The sequence below is a fragment of the Dioscorea cayenensis genome, chromosome 20, assembly GCF_009730915.1.
Source record: "Dioscorea cayenensis subsp. rotundata cultivar TDr96_F1 chromosome 20, TDr96_F1_v2_PseudoChromosome.rev07_lg8_w22 25.fasta, whole genome shotgun sequence".
Taxonomy (NCBI): Eukaryota; Viridiplantae; Streptophyta; class Magnoliopsida; order Dioscoreales; family Dioscoreaceae; genus Dioscorea; species Dioscorea cayenensis.
This window is the reverse complement of record NC_052490.1, coordinates 25,389,675-25,409,925: the sequence shown is the minus strand read 5'-3', so window position 1 is coordinate 25,409,925 and position 20,251 is coordinate 25,389,675. Positions and strand designations below refer to the sequence as shown.

The window sequence follows — 20,251 nt, the reverse complement described above, 5'->3', positions numbered from 1 at the left end:
CCCACACCTAAGCGTTTGCTTGTCCCCAAGCAAACACACATGAAAGAATAAGGGCAAAATGATAAACGGCTAAATGTACGACCTCAAGCTCAAATAGTGAAGAACCCCACAGGCACAGATGAAATGAATTCAAGAAAATGAGTTGTACAATAACCGACTCAGTAGAGATAGTCATGATTCCTTTAGAGTGCTTTCCCCGTGAGTGTGTGTATGCTTCATCCCTCGCTCTCCCTATTCACACCACGTTCAATGACTACCGGTGTTAGAAATGTTAAAGACACCCTCAATAGTAGGTCAAGAATCCTTCGGTCCACATTCAACACTTTAGTATCTAAGTGAATGCATGATTGAGTCCAGGAGAACAAATACTTCTCTTTCTTTGTTTTTTCATCATTTTCATCAATTTTTCGTCGAGTCCGCTAACGTAGACCGCACAAAAATATTTTTATAATCTTTTCAGAAGGATGCACATGCTCGATTAGGCACAAGAGCCACCCAACCTACTTGATTACGGTCTACATAGACGCATTCGTAGCTAAATTAGCGGAGGAATACCGACATAGACTCATTTTTAAAGATAACAAATATATACATGTCTCCTGAGCACCTTCATGCAAAACTTCACTAAGGGATAAAGCAAAATGAACAAAAGAACCAAAAGCTCTTAAAAGACCATTGAGGGATGAATTTACCATTCTAACACTTTAAATCAAAGCAGTGGGTTAGCGAGGTCAAACGGGGTAGAAACACTGTGTCAAAGCTGTGAAGAAAGCACTAGAAAGAAAAACACGACTTCCTTATAGCACAAATAACCTTACAACTCATTACTATCATTCATTCAAGCCAGGAGGTTCCTAACAAAATATCATAGCTATCACTGGTGAAGTAAGCATGCAAATAACCCATCCCCACACCTAGAATTGTACATTGCCCTCAATGTACACTAATCAGCAGAACATGGTGGAGAATTCATAAAAATTAAATAAAGCATGAAAAGGGAAGGGTAAAGAGACTGCCCCATTTGTTTGATGAAGAGTGTTCAGTGAAAGTGCAGTCAATGCTAGCAAAGGGCAAAGGAGAAGAGGCAACAATCCGTGAGAAGTCCTGCAAAAATAAATAAGGCGATCATGACACTGAAGAGAAACAAGGGGAAGGAAAACATGCATAATAGTCAAAGTAAAAGCAGTACAAGTTTAGCCGGGAAAGAACCCAAGCTAACAAAACAAGTTCAACCAACAAGCAACAAAATAAAACAAAATACAAAACAAAAGCTCAAGTCCAGAAAAAGTCATGCTCCTAGCGTGGGGTGGTGCTCGCCAAGAGATGCACTGGTGCTAAGGATGTGGTAGCCCCGAGGTGGTGCCAGAGGATGAAGAAGACGCACGCATCGAAAGAAAGAACTCGCGCATGTCCCTCGCCAACCGTCTCCGTGTCTCAAGAGTCTCTTGATGTCCTTGGCGAAGGGAATGAAGCTCGCCTCGAATCTCCCCTGGAGGCGAAGCTCAACCGAGGGTGACGCGCCTTCGTGCTCGTAGTCGGACCGTGGTGGAGAAGTGGTGATGCGCTCCCCGTGGGTGAGTATCGAATCAAGGGCATAGGTGTCACCGCTGCTTTCTCCACCACTCCCATGGAAAACAAAGTAGCCATCCCCAAGGGTGAAAATCCACCAACAACGCGTAAGTCCCGGTGTGTCCGATCAAACCCATGCCTCGAATCAAACGCGTGATGTATGGCCCAGCAAAAATAGATCCAAGGCGTGTATAAGTACCTCGATGGACGAACACTCGCAAAAGAGATGACCAAGGTGGATCGGGTAGTGCTCAATGATGCTATAAAGCATGAGTAAGTCGAGCGCAGATTACCCCTAGCTTATCACCCCGCCACCAATACCTCGACTCAACAAAGGCGTGAACATAACGATGCGCGGGATTGTGAAGACGGGATGCTTTCCGTGACTCATTCGTGCGCCCGACCGCAGATAATGTTCCGTAACTGCGTGTGTGTCATGGTGGCCGGAAAGTCACCGGAAGACTTTGACATGCCGGTGTGTTCACAAATCCCTCATCATACAAGCCCAAGAAACAACCCAATTGATCGCCAAGAATGGCGCGCATTGTTCCAAAAAGCTTGAAGGTTATCCCGCATGGTCTCGCTAATTCAATTGTGCTTAGAACCTCCAAGGTGAGCTCATGGTAGGCCGGATCATTAATTGAGAAAATTCTGTCCCAACCATCATGATTGATCAACTCCGCCACGGTCTCGGCCAAACCTAGAGTTTCGAGGTCATTGCGGTCAACTGTACGGATGATACCAAAGGGCTTGGACTTCAAGAGATTATAACGTGCCCTATGTTGTGGTAAGGCAAAGGATGGCACTCCACTTGATGCCACATCGTGTCGTGACCGCTTTTGATAAAACTCGCTTGATCGGCATACCTATACCACAAAAACAAGTGATCAAACCGAAATTTTTATGAATACAATCATAGGAGGTAACTAGAATATCATGGAGTCAAAGAAAAATTTAAAACACAACAATTTTAATGTGAAGAATGAAAATTTCAGCCATTGCTACAGTAACTCGCGAAAAAAATTTTGCAAGAGTTTCTCCTACACATCAAGCTTCCCAAAATTTACAAATGAAGGAAAAACTCAAAGAATTTGGCAACCACCACATCATGAGAACCAAATATATCATTCAAGCATCAAAAATAGAATGAAAACACAATGAAACCCAAGTTTGTAGCAAAACCTAGAATTAGAGCTTGGAGGCTTGAGGTGATGAGATCCGGCGAAAAGGTTGATAAAACTTCGATTAAAACCCAAGAGCAAGTTTGCAAGATGGAGGAGAGGTGATTAGAGAAGAAAAAACTAGATAAAATGGTGGAGAAATGAAGTAGAATGAAGGAGAGATGAGAGGAAAACAAGAGGAGATGAAGGAGAAGAGAGGAAGGGAGACAAAGCTCCCTTTAATGGGCCGCCCAGCCCATGCGGGAGATCCATGCGGGCGCATGGCGCCGCATGGGCTGGGAAAAACCCAGCCCTGGGGGTCTCACGGGCGCCCATGCGGGGCGCATGGCGCCCGTGAGCCCCCCAGCCCCGCTACGCCGGGCGGAGGCCGAGAGCCTCACGGGCGCCCATGCGGGCGCATGGCGCCTGTGAGCCTCTCAGCCCACGTGCACAAGTACCCCGCGAGAGGTTCCATGCGGCCGCAAGGAGGGCCACAAGGCCCCCGAACATGTTACAGTATCCATACGGGCCGTGATACAGCCCGTATGGACTCGAAAAATTGAAAAATTGGCATGGTTCCTCTTGCAAACTCAATAAAATACGAATTACAACCATTTAAGCGCCGGGATGACAATAAAACACAACTAAACAATACTAATTCAAGGCCAAAGCTACACAAGAAAGCCTAAGCATGAGTTGAGCACGACAACAAAAAAATATGAGAACTTCACGAGCATATGCATTCAACCACAAACTCGAGAAACTAAAAAGAAATACGAAAATTTAAAGACGCATTTAATTTAAAAAAACTTGGGTTGCCTCCCAAGAAGCGCTTTGTTTAACGTCATTAGCTCGACGTACCTTCATACTTACCTCGTGGTGGATCAAATGATGGGGACTTACCTCCAAGTCCGTGGAGAAGTGTTCCAAGATGGGAAACTCATCGAGAGGCATGAGAAGACACGGAATTTACCCTTCCCTCGAAGAATAGTCGATCAATCTCCGTGGTGGTGATAATGCACACTCAACCCCATCTGCTTTCTTGTCCTTCTTACACCATATTTTCCGGGCGGTTGATTTCTTTTTATTAGGGCTGCCATGGAAATGTCCCCACAAAGCCTCACGTGCTTTTTACTTTCATGCGGGAGGTGAGTTGTTCCCCTTAGATTCGTCACCATCCACTCCTTCTAAGAATTCATCCGTAGGGTTAATCGCCAAGACCTCCCGCACACGACAAGAATAATCATATCAGTTTCATCGGTAAAAATAGAGAGGATCATCGTGGTCCAAGGTGTGTTTTCATAGCCACGGGGAGTGTAAAAATGACTTCCTCATCCCCCACTCTCAATGTCATTCTTCCCCTTTACATCAATGAGGGCACCGCGGTGTTAAGAAATGGTCGCCCGAGGATCAATGGAACTTCAACATCATCATCCACATCGAGAATAACAAAAATCCACCGGATAATGAGTTTGTCTACTTTTAACCAAAGACATCCTCAACAACACCACTGGGGTTTCTTTTATAGACCGATCCGCAAGTTGTATTGTCATCCTTGTAGGCCTCATGTCATCTAACCCCAATTTCAAAAACAAATTTTGTAGGGCATCACATTGACATCGGCCCCGTAGTTCTGCTAACGCCTTCTCTTGCATGCCTTCTCCAATCCCACATGGAATGACGAAGCTCCCGGGATCAGTCAACTTCTGAGGGAGCTTCCTTTGAATCATTGCCGAGCAGTTCCGTGGCAATGCAACAGATTCTAATTCCTCCAATTTTCTCTTGTTAGTCAGCAGGTCTTTCATAAATTTGGCATACTTGGGCATTTGGGTTAACGCCTCAACAAGAGGGATATTTATGTGTAACTGCTTGAACACATTCAAGAATTTCTTGAATTGAGCCTCCTCTTTATCTTGCTTTTTAACCTAGCCGGGATAGGGTATGGTCAGGCTTTGTACTCGTGTACCCTTGGTGTTGGTAGTTGAAGGGTTTCTTCATCTTGTTTTTTTCTTTTCCCCCTTTCAACTAAACTCTCGCATCTACATCGGGTCTTCCCTGCACGGCTACCCCCATCATGCTCATGACTTGAGCCCTCCTTGGCTCGTGCTTCAACCTGCTTTCCCGCTCGAGGGTGACGGCCTTCAAATGCTCCCTGGATTATGTTCAGTGTTACTAGGGAGGCTACCCGTGGGCGCCCGAATTTGCCCTAGCAAGTCGCCCAACTTGGTTCTCCAATGATTGGATGGAGGCCTCGAACATTCCTCGTAACGGTGTTCACTTCAACAATTGATTGTTGATGTTCACAAATTTTGCCTCAAGATCGATCATGAATCTCGCTAACACATCTTCGGTGGAGAACTTCTTCTCGGCCCGGGCCGAGGAAATTGCCGTGGAAGTCCCCCGAGGCTCGGGGCCGAGGTTGCTGTTGTTGACCCCAAGAAAAATTTGGGTGATTCCTCCACCCCTGATTGTATGTGTTTCCATAGGGATTGCTCGGACCTCGAGGGGCCTCCCCCAACATAATCAACTGCTCTCGACTCGGGGCAACAGAGGCTATTGAGATTGGACACCGAATAAAGAGGCATGCCCCCGCCCCCACAAGTCTCGCATGACAAAACCGCCCGAATTTGAGCTTGAACCCAACATAAACTGATCGAATCTCTTTGTTAGGGCCTCCACCTTAGCGGCTAGTGCGATGTTGTTATCTATCTCATAAATTCCAGCTGCCTTTAGGTGGTTTTCGCTCTAGTAGATCAGTGGCATTCGTTACTCGCCATGTTTTCAATCAACATTTCAAAGATCTTCGTGGGGTTTTATTACTCAATGACCCCAGCTGCAAAGATCAATGAGTTGTCTAGTTGCATAATTCAGACCATTGCAAAGCATCTGAATTCTCATCCACGAGGAGAAGCCATGATGGGGGCACTTGCGTAGGAGATCCTTGAATCTCTCGTGTGCTTCAAAAAGTGTCTCCGTGTCCCCTCGCCGAATGCGAAATTTCTTGCCTCAATCTAGTCGCTTTGCTTGGTGGGAAATATCTAGCAAGAAATTTGTCCACCATTTCCTTCCAAGTGGTGATCGACCCCCAGTGCCAATGACGTGAGCCACCGATATGCTCGCTCCCCTTAGACCGAAAGGGAATAATCTCAATCTTATCGCATCATCGGACTAATCGAGTTAATCTTGAAGGTGGAACAAATTTGGAGGAAGCGAGACAAATGCGCATGACGGGTCTTCATCACCTAGCCCATCAAATTGTCACGTAATTTTGGATCATCCCAATTGTGCTTGCTTTGATTTCAAAGTTGTTAGCCGAGCACTGTGGGAGCATGCACACCCAATTCCTCACCGAAAGAACCGAGGCCTTTCATAATCGGACAAGGTACGCCTAGGTTCTGCCATGACTGAAGGTTCACTGATCTCAACCCGTGTTCCTTGATGTTCTGAACTCTCACCCACCTCTCAATCTTTGATGCAAGGCTCTCTCAATTTCAATCAAAGTTCTACTAAATTTGTTTGATTTGCACGTGTCATAAGATGGTACCTCGCACAATATTGAGAGCCAATAATCGTGACAAAAACACGAGATAATAAAAACAAAATAAGAGCAAGTGGAATGGAGATATATGTACAAAAAGAAGCTAGATGAACAAAAATAAAAGAAAAAATGGCTAAATCAATAAACTCTAAGTTTTCCGAGTATTCCTTGTGGGTCCCCGGCAACGGCGCCAAAAACTTGATGAGTGCAATCCGCAAGTGCACGGAGTCGTCAAGTAATACCTCTCGTGGCGAGCACGAGAGGGTCGATTCCCCCGGCCCAAGGATCTACCCTTACTTCCTCTTCGCTATTGTCTCGCCGATGATTCAGAAGGTTTCTCTAATCTATTAATTTGAATAAGATAACTACAAGTGGAGACTAAAATACGGAGAGGGGTATAAAAATCGGGGAAAGGAACGGTCACGGATGCGGATTCCCTAGGGGCTACTAAAGTGCATGTGATGCTAAGAATGTCATGCAATTGAAGGTTTGGACCTAGAGATTTCTCAGATTAGGTCAACCCGATGGTCACGCCATTGACCCCTAATCCGCGTATAAGTATCGACTACGTGACTTTCTTCCGATCAAATCCTCATACGATTGCATTAACAAGTGGGGAAAATCTCTAATTAGGGCCGAACACAACCTCGGTCTCAGCCCTAATGGTGGAGGGGCAGAATCACCCGATGGTCACGGCAGCATTCGCATACGAATCCCTTCCAAACTTGGTGTGTCTAGTACAAGGGCGATGGTCACGCTACCAAGTACAACCCAACAGCTTGGTTTTTACGGAGTTCTCATGTAAGCAACACATCAAATGCACCAAGAATGAATCTCAAAACACAACAATTGCAATAAACAAACTTAAATCATCCAAATACATTAGTTCACCCTAAGGTTCACCCAAGATCCGGTGACCTTGGGGGTCTACTCGTCCATACAAACAAATCCAAGCAACAAATCCATGCAAACAACTACAAAAGGCATAATAAAAACTCCCTCAAACAATGGAAGAAGGAAGATAAGCCAAGCTAGGTGGGAAAGGCTTCCACCGGACGCCGCAATGGGGGCGGCTTCCCTCGCCGCCTCACAAACTCCCAAAGAAGAGATCGATGAAGATCTAGCCAAATCCGAGCTTCTCCCTTAGATTTCCCTTCTCCAAAAACATGTAATCTTGCCTCTCAAAGATTGGTGAAAAATCGGCTCGAAGAACCCTCCAAAAACTCCTCCCCTTGCCCTAGAAGAAATCGTCCTTTATATACCCCGTCGTCCATGCGGGCTCCATGCGGGCGCATGGAGCCCGCTGAAGCTCACAGACCAAATGCCCAAAACCCGCCGTGCTACGAAAGTGCTCGACCATGCTGTTTTTTTGCTACAAGAATCGAGACTTGAGAATTCCCGAAGAACCCTCACTGGGCATCCATGCGCGCATGGAGCCCGTGGAAACCCCGACCCAAATGGTCAGCAAAGAAGAACAATGACCGCCATGTTGTCGCTACAGTTGTCGCTACAGCACGGACCCCAAAAAAATGCCGCTTTTGATGTCGAATTCATCCGATCGGCATTTTTGAGCATTGTTTGACTCATTTAAGACCCGCAACAATCGAAAATAACCAATTTAGACATAAAACGGGCATCAATTCGTTAACATGTTCACAAATAATACACGATTAATACATATAAAATGCATACATTTAGGCGTTTATCAATTATTACTTCGACAAGCCCGTGCACTTGCGGGATATAAGCAAGGGGATCTTGTCACAGGGTAAACAACATTTTGCACAATGCTGTTACAGTGATTTGTTGACATACTTTGATATGGTGCTCCTCATAAACAATGCTCCAAGACTCTTCTCTTGAGGCCACATGGACGGGCATACGCCCGTATGGTAGGTTATAATGCTCTTGAAGTCTTCATAGAAGTAGAAACATGGGAATGTTGCTATGTTTGTGCCCTTTCAACTCACAATTTAACTTAAATTCTGTTGGAAGTTGGCACACACCCTCATATATATGAGCTCTACTTGTGTCTTGATCCTTATGTTACACAAAAGGCTCCCAAAATGTTCCTTCAAAACCTATCTTTGCTTCCTTTTCTTCTCTCATGGCCTTCACACTCCTATTTGCACAAAGGAATACCAAATACAATTTATGAGACATGAAACATGATAAAACAGATGCTCAATGCATGTAAAACATACAAAGAAATATGTTCACTCAACCACTTATCAAACTTCTCCACACTTAAGCATTTACTTGTCCTCAAGCAAAAATATACATTGAATTCATGGAATGAAAAGAGAAGTGCTTGGCCTTAGGTTCATCACAAGAGTAATAGAACAAAATTCTAAAACCATGGAGATAGGCAAACACTAGATGAAAACAATCAGTACTCTAGCAAGAAATCCAATTAAACAGAAAGTAATGAAATCCAATTAATCGATAAAGATGGGGTACTCGGATAATGCTCCACCTAGGACAATCATTTCAAGTGCAAGAACCCTCTATTATGCTTCCTAATCAATGCAATGGTGAGTCATGGAAATCCTTAAATACATAGTCCCAAATCTAAGGTCAACTATGCCTAACTCTATACATGTCCTGGAGGAGAGATTAAATAACCTCTCAACCTCGCACTCGAATAGAGTTGCAATGAGCTCTAGGGATTCCAAGTGATAAATCTCTTCCTAATTATAGACCTAACCCTTTGGTCCAGGTGGAAGGTCCCTAACCACAATTAAGCCCTAGATACTATGATCACCTTGACACTTCACTCCGTTGCACGCGCAACTAAGCCACAACGGAGGGTCATCTCTTAGACCATTCACTCTATTATGGTCGCAAAGAACTCGAGGAACGGAGGTAGAATCTATCACGCCGGAGGGGAAAGGGACGCCTCCCTGCACCTCCTCGACTCACCCCTCTCAACCCTCTCCTACCTAGCTTTGTCTAACGCTTGTGGTGTGTCACTCACTCACAAGGTTAACAACAAGAACTCTCAACCCTAGTGTCATTCTAGGGGAAATGTTCATACAATCAAGCATTCAAGGTTTAAACATCAATTTATTGAAAGCATAATAAAGAGATTCAATGAAACAAATACATCCTAGGGTTCACAAATACGCAAGTACCCACTAGGGGTTTAACTCTCCATGGAGCTAAGTACAATCAAAGAAATAGAATGTAAAAGCAATGAATCCATAGAGAAACCCCATCGATAGTTATGTCGATGATCTTGTGGAAAGTCCTCTACTCGTCGTCCAAAGATTCCCTTGTCCGGGATAGGATACGCCTCGACTGAAGCTCCCCTACCAACCTTCTTCCTAAGAAATGACAATGTTGGAGCCATAAAACCTCTCTAAAACCCTAGCCCATACCTCTCAAAACCCTAGCCGAAACCCTCTCTCAAGTTGATGAAAAGATGGAGAAAAGAATACTGAAATTGGGGCTGAATTGGCTTTAAATAGGGCTGGAATCGGGCAACCACACGAGCATGTGAATTTTTCACATGCCCATGTGGAATTTCCACACGGTCGTGTATAATTTCCACACGCCCGTGTGGATTCTCTGAATTCCTATTTTCTTGACCGGCTAAAATACTTCCCTTGTGACGCAAACGGGCACACGTTCATGCCGTGGATCGCTTTGCTTCTTTAATGACGGACAAGTTGGTGGAGATCTTGTTCAATGTGCATAAGTTAGAATGCTTGAGTGTGACTGCCTTCCCTTGTGCCCCTCCAAATGGTTGTGCTAACTCAAATACGAGAAGGTTGGCACACACTCTAGCATCTCGCACCCGACCTATGTACATTAGCAAGATTTCCTCCAAAATCTGTACATTATGATCCACATTGGCTTCTTTCCTTCATACTCGGCCTCACAACCCTACCTGCACGAAAGTAACATAAAAACACACATGTTAGTGTAAAAACCCGAGAAAAGTAATGCTCAACATAAGGAAAGAATGCTTCACATTCATATCACACAAGCACTTGTCAAACTCCACCACACTTAAGCTTTTGCTTGTCCTCAAGCAAAAATTAAACATTCTATGTATAGATGAAGGAAATATTAGAAGTGCTTGGCCTTAGGTTCACCAAAGTGTACAGAGAGAGCATTCTACAAGTCAGGGAAATTTCAACATTAAATACAAAAAATCAAAGCTCTAGCTAAAAACTTGAATCAAAAGGACAATAAACCCGAAATCGTGTACGTGTGTGAACTCACTCAAAACAACCCAAGGTATACTCCTCAAAGTTCTAAGTACAACGGACTTATTTATCTACAAAAGTGATAACAATTTCAAAGATGGTAGTAGCTTCACACATCCTCTAAGGTAGCCCTTTCCAAAGCGGCCGCTAAGGTGGCTTTCACACTTTCGAGGTGGTAGCTCTTTCTACCGGAGTGGTAGCTTTCACTCATCCTATGAGATAGCTCTTTCTCTCATTAGGGCATAGCTAGTATCAGACTTATGAGAGTAGCTTCATACTTCCTAGGTGGTAGCTCTTTCCACCCAACAAGCACAAATGAAGAATAAAACTATTTTTTTCTTTCTTTTCATTTTCCATTTTTTTTTAGAATTTAACACAAGAAACAACTATAACTAGTCCCTTTAACATCGAACGTGAGTTTCCAATAGAGTTTAAAGAGTGAGTAGTGCACTGAATGTAAATCGGGTAAAAATTCCTAGAAATTCAAGCAAGAACTAGAGCATGAAAACATTCAATGTTAAAATTTCTCTTAAACTCAAGAATACAATCATTGTAACTTAGGTGAACCACCATTGGCTATGTGAGTATGTATATCAATTAAGAACAATAAAAAGGATGTGTGCACTATGAAACTCCCCCCCACACTTAAGTTGTACATTGTCCTCAATGTACATATTCAAGCTCACTCAAAATATATATTAATGAAAAATATATGTGGGAGAAGCAATCAAAACAATACTCCCCTGACTCCTAGTGTCACGTTTGATGGAGCTAAGTCCTTGGGAGTAATGTTCCGATGGGTTGTGAAGCTCACACGTCCAAGTACCATAGCACTTTGGCCGTGGCCATGACAAAGTCTCAATTCCCAAGATGACAAGACCATCTGCACGCATAAACGAGAGGGTTTATGAAGCACAAGAAAAACAAAAATAACTCGAGTATATAAAAGATAAAGCAATGAATACAACTCGAACTGCAAAATGAAAATAAACTTAGAAGGAGAATCCTTTGAGTGAACAAGAATAAAATAAAATGCAAAATAAAGAAAATGTAGAAAAATATAGTCAAATGCCGGTGCCACACTCTGTTGGCTTCTCTACTGCTGCTGGTGGTGTTGAAGCACAAGGTGGATCCTGTGGTGCGAGAATAGGTGATGGTAATGCTGGAGGTGCCGAGGGTCTAGATCTCAATAAATCTCGTCGGAAGTCGAAATGGGCCATAAGATCTGTATACTGAGCTGACTGTATCACGCGGAGCTCCGCTATCTCGGTACGAATCTCTCTCACATCGCTTTCAAGCCTCTCAATACGATCATAAGCTCGAGGCCCCTATGCTGCACGGGATCTAGGAACCTGTCCGAAATCCTCCACTATATCCCCTCCGCTCCCAACGGTCTCTGGGGTAGCTGAAGCAATAATATAGACCCCTGGCCCACATCTCCTTACCAACCCCATCATCCTGATCGTCTCAAACGTAAGAGGTGTAGGCACAACTGTCCTCTCAACACCACGTAAAGTATCTACTAAACCCATCCCCAAGATGAGTCTGGTAAGGTAAGGGCCAGCAAATAATAATCCCACTCTCGCAGATTGCCCCTGGTACCTTAGAACATCCGGCACTATGCACCCCAAGTGAATCGGCACATTACGGACCATAGAGTATAAAAAGAATAAGTCCTGCCTCGTCAGAGCAGCTGTGTTATTGCCTCTACTTGTATATGCGACGTCGTACAGGCCCATCCAAATAGAAAACTCAGTGACACTGATGGAAAATGGATGTCCGAATGCTCAAAACCCAGATAGCATCCATAGTGTCAATTCTCCCATACCTCAACTCAAAAGACGCTAAAAACTCGAAAGGCCAATGCGCGGTAAGTCGGGCTCACTGAATCGCCAGCAATCTCCTCCAGACTTCCCATCGCTAACATATCATCAATCTAATCAGCTAGCTCATCACCCCGCAGAATATCTCTCAGCATTTGCAAAACCACAAAACAAGTCTCGACTCAAAACCAAGTCGTTTGAAAGTCTCTCAAATCGAGCTTGATACTGGATTTGAAAAATTCCATGTGTATTGGCTCGTGTGGGATGACTCCGAGACACTTTACTTCATTCTTCTTCACACGAGGTGCCATACCGTGTGGCTCTGTAGGGCGTGAAAAACCCGCATGGGTGCACAACAATTCTCAAGAATTTAACTTAAAACCGCGTCTAGACGCTTTATAAACATGCACCATGCATTGTAAAAATGAAAATTCGCACTTACAGATGTTTAATCTTTGAAAAACAAGAGTTCGCAAAGAAAAGAGGATAAAAAGGTTACCGATGAAATAAATGCGGAAACTCAGAAAATCGGGACGATATGCGAAGAAAAATCCTCCAAAACAACGATGAGAAGTCGGCAATATGATCAGAAATAGTTTTCAGGTGGTTGAAGATGAAAAGGAAGAGAGCATGCAAGGATTTTATAGGGAGACTCGCGCCTCTTTGAATTCTGTGCATCCACATGGCCGTGCGGAAATTACCCACACCCGTGTGCCTCATTACGAGAGAGCCAGAGGGGCGTACACAGGCCCTTCTACACTCTCGGGAAAACACCTCATTGTCTATAAACACTCTCCCATTGGCGCACGGAAAATACCCACGCCTGTGCGCCCTTCCCACAGGGGCAACTGCACGCCCCTGTGGTTTCTCTGGACATCAGAGAAAAATCACTAAGTGTTCCACACGCCCGTGCGGGAATTCCACACGGGCGTGGACATTCACATGCCCAACTCACAAGGGCACCCACACGCCACTGTGCCTTCTCGAGATGAAAAGGGCTCCTCTGCAAAGTTTCACATGGGAGTGTGGAAATTACCCACGCCCGTGTACGTTTCACAAGGTCGCCCACAGGGGCTAGTTCACGCCCCTGTATGCTCTCGAGATAATCGGCCAAACTCTGCAAGAATTCACACGCCTGTGCGGAAATTACCCACGGGAGTGCGATATTCGCATAGTCGTTCACAGGGGAAGCCGCACGCCCCTGTGCCTTCTTTGGATGAGCTCGCAATACAAATCCAGGAAATTCCACATGCCCGTGCGTCTTCACTAGATGCCTTAGAAAAACCTGCAGTCTCTGCAGAAAGTTTCTGAACATGTTTACACACTTAGAGCCTGCCCTAGTATATGAGTTTTACCAGCGAAAAATATGGAATAAAGCTCAAATGACATAACTTCGCCAATTCCACATGAAAACACACGATGAATATTCAAAGTTCACAAGAAAATCTCAGCACAAGCATCTAAAAATCAAGACACCAACACTTAACAATTTATTCATGCAAACAAACTAAACTAGAATATAAGAAAACAGTAAACACTTGGGTTTCCTCCCAAGAAGTGCTTGTTTAATGTCACTAAGCTTGACGTACCTTGTCTTACCTCACGAGGTTCATGAATGAAAGTTGCCCTCTTACCCTTGGCTTGAAAGCATGATGTGCAAAGTCTCTTGAGGGTAGAAGGTGAATTATCCAGCTTCGGACCACCTAACAATGATTTGTCCAACTTCTTCAGTTCACATATGATTCCAACAGACTTGGAGTGTTTCTGGTGGTGTCTCCTAGCCCTCTTCATTTTCCGGACCACCTTCTTCAAGATCCCCGGGTTAGATGGTGCTTCATCAGTCGAACCAAGCATCATTACTTCTTCATAATCCTCCTCTTGGTCGAACAAACCCTCGTATGGGTCCAGATTGAACATTTCCTGCATGTATTCATCAACAATCTCATCAGTAGTGTCTAGAAAAAATAAAGTATTGATAAGTGCTTGTGCGATATGAATGCAAAGCATTATTTCCTTATGTTGAGCATTACTTTCCTTGGGTTTTTACACTAACATGTGTGTTTTTATGTTACTTTCGTGCATGTAGGGTTGTGAAACCAATTATGAAGGAAAGAAGCCAATGTGGATCACAATGCACCGATTTTGGATGAAATCTTGCTAAAGTTCAAACGCGAAGATATAAGTTGGGTGCGAGATGATAGAGTATGTGCCAACCTCCCCGTATTTGAGTTTACACAACCATTTGGAGGGGCACAAGGGCAGTCACACTCAAGCATTCCAATTTATGCACATAGAAAAAGATCTCCATCATCTTATCCATCATTGAAGAAGCAAAGTGACCCACAGAATAAACGTGTGCCCGTTTATGTTACCTCGATGAAAAGTGGATTCGGGATTATTTCTGGTAGAGCACTGTAGCAGGTACTGTAGCAAATCACGGTAGCAGTTACTGTTCACAGCAGGCCAAAAATCTCAGAAACAAAGAATCCACACGGGCGTATGGAAATTATCAACGGCCGTGTGGAAATTCCGCACGGGCGCGTGTACCATACACGCCCATGGAGTCGCCCGATTCCAGCCCTATTTAAAGCCGATTCAACCCCGATTTTGGTATTCTTTTCTCCATCTTTTCCCCAACTTGAGAGAGGGCTTCAGCTAGGGTTTTGAGGGGTATTGCCCAAGGTTTTGGAGAGGTTCTATGGCTCCGACATTGTCATTCCTGAGGAAGAAGGTTGGTAGGGGAGCTTCCGTCGAGGCGTATCCTATACCGGACGAGGGAATCCTTGGACGACGAGTAGAGGACTCTCCGCAAGACCATCGACATGACCATCAAGGGGGTTTCTTTATGGATTTATTGCTTTTACATTTGATTTCTTTGATTGTACTTAGCTCCATGGAGAGATAAACCCCTAGTGGGTACTTGGGTAATTGTGAACTCTAGGATGTATTCGTTTCATTGAACTTCTTTATTATGCTTTCAATAAATTGATGTTTATTGTGAGTTCCAACCTTGAATGCTTGATTGTATGAACATTTCCCCTAGAGTGACACAAGGGTTGAGAGTTCTTGTTGGTAACCTTGTGAGTGAGTTACACACCACGAGCGTTAGACAAAGCTAGGTTGGAGAGGGTTGAGAAGGTGAGTCGAGAGGTACATGAGCGTCCCCTTTCCCCTCCGACGTGATAGATTCTACCTCCGTTCCTTGAGTTCTTTGCGGCCATAATAGAGTGAGTGGTCTAAGGGATGAACCTCCGCTGGGGCCTAGTTGCGCGTGCAATGGAGTGAAGCGTTGAGGGGATCTTAGTATCTAGGGCTTAATTGTGGCTAGGGACCTTCCACCTGGACCAAAGGGTTAGGTCTATAATTAGGAAGAGATTTATCACTTGGAATCCCTAGAGCTCATTACAACTTTATTCGAGTGCGAGGTTGAGAGGTTATTTAATCTCTCATCCGGGACATGAATAAAGTTAGGCATAGTTAACCTTAGATGTGGGACTATGTATGTAAGGATTTCCATGATTCACCATTGTAGGTGAAGCATCATCTGAGTACCCCATCTTTATCAATTGCCTTACCTCCTCCTTACTTTTGCTCTCTTACTTGTTGCTTTTAATTTTTGAGAATTGAATCATTATCACACTTATCATTGTGGATACTCCACATAGCTAAGAATCAAATTAAGTGTCTTTACTCCCTACTCCCTGTGGATTCGACCTCTCTCACCCGGGATTATTACTTTGACAAACCCGTGCACTTGTGGGATATACGCATGGGGCTATTGTTAAGTATCATCGAAATGAAGAGAATGCCGTATGGTTTCAGCAAGGCGGTATGTGAGCTTGTCATCTCCAATCCTCAAAGTTAGCTCTCTGCCGTCCATGTAAATCAATGCCTTGGAAGACCGCATGAACGGTCTCCCAAGTATCATAGGTACATCCGCATCCTCATCAACGTCTAGCACTACAAAGTAAACCAAAAAAATGTACTTGTCCACCTTGACAAGAACGTCTTCAATGATGCCTCTCGGATGTCGTACTGTTCGGTCCGCTAGTTGCAAATTCATCCGAGTAGGCCTAGGCTCACCCAAGCCTAGCTTTTGAAAGAAGGTGTATGACATAACGTTGATATTGGCCCCTGAGTCCGCCAATACCATTTCCTCACCTAGATTGCCAATATTACACGGAATGATGAAGCTTCCGGGGTCTTTCTTCTTGTTCGGCATGTTCTTTTGCAATACCGCCGAGCATGAAGCATCTAAAATCACTGAAGCACTTTCCTCCAATTTCCTCTTGTTAGTCAACAAGTATTTCAAGACCTTCGCATACTTAGGCATTTGGGCCAATGCCTCAATAAAAGGAATATTGATGTGGAGTTGCTTGAACAAACTCAGGAACTTCTTGTATTGTACATCCCCTTGGTCATTTTTCAATCTAGAGGGATAAGGGATTCTTGGCTTGAAAGGTGGGGGTGCCACCTCTTTCTCTTTGCTTGTTCCCTCTTCCACCTCTATAACCTCGGGTGCGTGTTCTTTTGGCTTCTCACTTGGAAGCTGATAAGTGCTTGAGTGAACATGTTTTTATGCATGTTTTACATACATTGAGCATCATATTTTATACGGTTTATGTCTCATTTCATGTATTGGGTGTTCTTTTATGCATATAGGTTGTGAAGGCATTGGGAATTCAAAAGGGAGCGAAGATAGGCTATCATGGCACAATATTGGGAGTTCTTGTATAAATCAAGTTGGAAGACATAAGAGGAGTTCGTGTATGAGGAGATGTGTGCCAACTTCCATAGTTTTGCAAGCCAAGTTATTAATGGAAGGGCACAAAGGCAGCCATGTCTCCACATTCCTCCTCTTTGTAAAGATTTCAAGACCTTTCAAGACGCATTGATGAAGGAAAAAGCCATGATAGCCTACCATATGATCGTGTGCCCGATCGTGTGGCCTTAAGAGGAGATTGTTTATCATCGTGTTCGTGGAAATTCCTGCAGCCCACGCGGGCGCGTGGGGGCACGTGACAGACGCGTTGTGAGGCTATAAATACACCTTTTGGCCGATTCTAAAGAGACTTTTTAGGAGCTTTGAGCATAGACATTGAGAGAGAGGCGGCTAGGGTTTGAGGAGAAGGTCTTCGCCAATTGAGAGGGAGTTCTTCACCAACTTTGATAGGTTCCTTCGACGTCATAGCATCTTGGGGAGCCATTGGCGACCTAGCTTTGGAGAGGAACCCTTCAAGATGTAGAACTACCAATCAAGGCCAATCCACGCGAATTCGAGGGGGTTTTCTCTATGGGTTTTATTGCTTTTCATTGTATCTATTATTGTTTTGTAACTAGGCCCATGGAGGGCTAAACCCTAGTGGGTATTTGGGCATGTGAACCCTAAGATTTATATTTTGAATTGATTCTCTTAATGCTTCTAGTTAATCCGAGTTGTCTTGAGTTTTAATCTTGTGATTTAATTGCTTGCTAGTGTTGTTAATCCTTGTGGTTGATTTACATTGCATGATTTAATACTTTAATGTGAGAGTTCTCCATTAGAGTTAGATTTCCAAGATTAAAGAGGGTTGAGAGGGTGAGCCTTGAGATGGAGGAGTGTCCCCTTTCCCCTTCGTTTGAGTGTTTCCTATCTCTGTATTCCATACTTTCTTTGCAACCATATTTGGTGTGAGGCGTGAGATTGATCGATTTCTCCGCCGGGACCTTGTAGGGGGTTAGGATCCTTCGCCGGGAATTAGGCTTGGATCTACATTTAGGAATCGGTTTCACTCTTAGGTTTCCTTATAGCATAATGCGGTCATATAGGGTGTGAAGTGTTGAGATTGGTCGATTTCTCCACCGGGACCTTGTAGGGGACTAGTGCCTTTTGCCTGGAGACAAGGATTGGTTATCGTTGGATTACCTCGACTCATTAGACTCGATTCTAGAGCATTTAGTGAATCTTGAGCTTCAAGGAAGATCTTAGGGGGATCATTGCCCGAATACCTCATCCTTAGTGATTGAGACTCTTCTACTTTATTTCTTGCATACTCGTTTACTTTGCTTGCAATTAGTTCACTTCATCATATTCATTGATTCCGACTAGGTAATTGAGAAGTGGTTATTACTAATACTTTCGTTCCCTGTGGATTCGACTACCCACTCACCGGGGTAATTATTACTTCGATACCCGTACACTTGCGGTTTACACGCATATTCGGACGTGTCAGAAGCCTACCTTCAACCTCACGACCACTTCTCAAAGTGATCGCCTTCACGTGCTCTCTAGGGTTGGTCTCTGTATTGCTCGGCAAGATTCCATGTGGCCTTTCAGAGAGAGACTTCGCAATTTGCCCCACTTGATTTTCAAGGTGATGCAAAGAGGCGGTGTGGTTGCGAAGTGTAGCCTCGACTGATTCAAACCTTGTCTTTGTAGATTGCACAAATCTAGTCAAGTGCTTCTCTAAGTCATTCATTCGGGTTTCCAAACATGAGACTCTGTTTTTCACCTGAGGGGCTTGTTGTTGTTGTTGGAAACCTGGTGGCCCATGGCCTTTTGTGGACCCTGATTACTCCATGAGAAATTGGGATGATTCTTCCAACCAGAATTATAGGTATTGCTATATGTTTTTCCTTGAGGTCTCATGCCATTACCTACAAAATCGACGTTCTCCACCGAAGAAACATCACCGATAGAGATCGGGCAATCAGAGGGAGCATGTCCTCCATCACACCCGGTGCAATTAGTCATGGCCTCCATTTATTTGAAGTTAGAAGATCTAAATTCTTACTCAAATTTTTCACTTGAGCCGCTAATGAAGTTACCGCATCTATTTCATGGAGACCGGCCACCTTTTTCTTCTCCCTAGCATTCCATTAGTAGTTGTTTAGCCCCATTTCCTTAATCGGGGGTCTTGCTACCTAAAGTACCTCCTTCTGCCGCATCCAAGAGTTGCCTTGTACTCGGATTCAAACTGTTGTAAAAGGTCTGAACAATCATCCATTCCGAAAATCCGTGTTGCGGGCATTTTCTCAGGAGTTCCTTGAACCTTTCCATGTCTCGAATAGAGACTCCAATTCCAATTGAACAAAGGATGAGATCTCATTCCTAAGCTTTGTTGATTTTATGGGAGGGAAATAACGGGCAAGAAAAGCTTCTACCATCTCCTCCCATGTGGTAATTGATGCTCTAGGTAATGAGTGTAGCCATTGCTTCACTTTCCCCTTTAGGAAAAATGGGAAGGCTCTCAACTTGATGGCATCATCCGTCACTCTGTTTATCTTCAGCATACCACACACCTCGAGGAAACTCTCTATATGACTGTTTGGATCCTCATCGGCCAAATCGTTGAACTGTACGGATTGCTGCAACATGCGGATTGCTCCTCAAAGTTCTGAGCTGTGATCAGGAGACACACAATGCTCGATTGTGTCCCCAACATTGAAGGTATGGCATATTCAGATAAAGTCTGTTATTGCTCATTCTGTTCTGCCATGTTTTCAGATCTTTTCACTTCCAAATCAGCTAAATTAGACTGTTCTTGAACAGGCTCTTTCCCTTTTATTCTAAGTATACGTTCAAGCTCAGGATCTCCTTCAATCAATATTGAGAGATTCCCTCGGGTCATAACCTGGAGTTGCATCCGAAAAGAAAGAAAAAGAAATCAGAACGATGATAGAATAAGAAGATATGAAATAGAATGTATGGTGAAATAGCCAAGAAAACAAAGTGCAAAGTATCTTTAAACGCCTATTCCCGCAGACGGCGCCAAAAAAACTTGACAAGATCCCTTGCGTATATCCATGAAAGTGCAGGGTTTGTCGAAGTAATAATCCCGAATGAGCGGGTATCGAATCTACAGGGAATAGGGAATAAAAACACTCAATCAACTTCTTATCTATGTGAAAGATCAGTAGTGATAAATGTGACAATGATTCAATTCTCAAAAGTAAAAACAACAAGTA

At 44.0% G+C, this 20,251-nt stretch overlaps 1 non-coding gene across 1 annotated transcript; it reads left to right on the top strand.

The window, feature by feature from the left end:
* The first annotated feature begins 19,296 nt into the window (after nt 1–19,296).
* On the top strand, nt 19,297–19,402 carry LOC120252269. The gene has a single exon (XR_005533813.1). It is a non-coding gene; the product is annotated as a small nucleolar RNA R71 (small nucleolar RNA).
* The last annotated feature ends 849 nt before the right edge of the window (nt 19,403–20,251 follow it).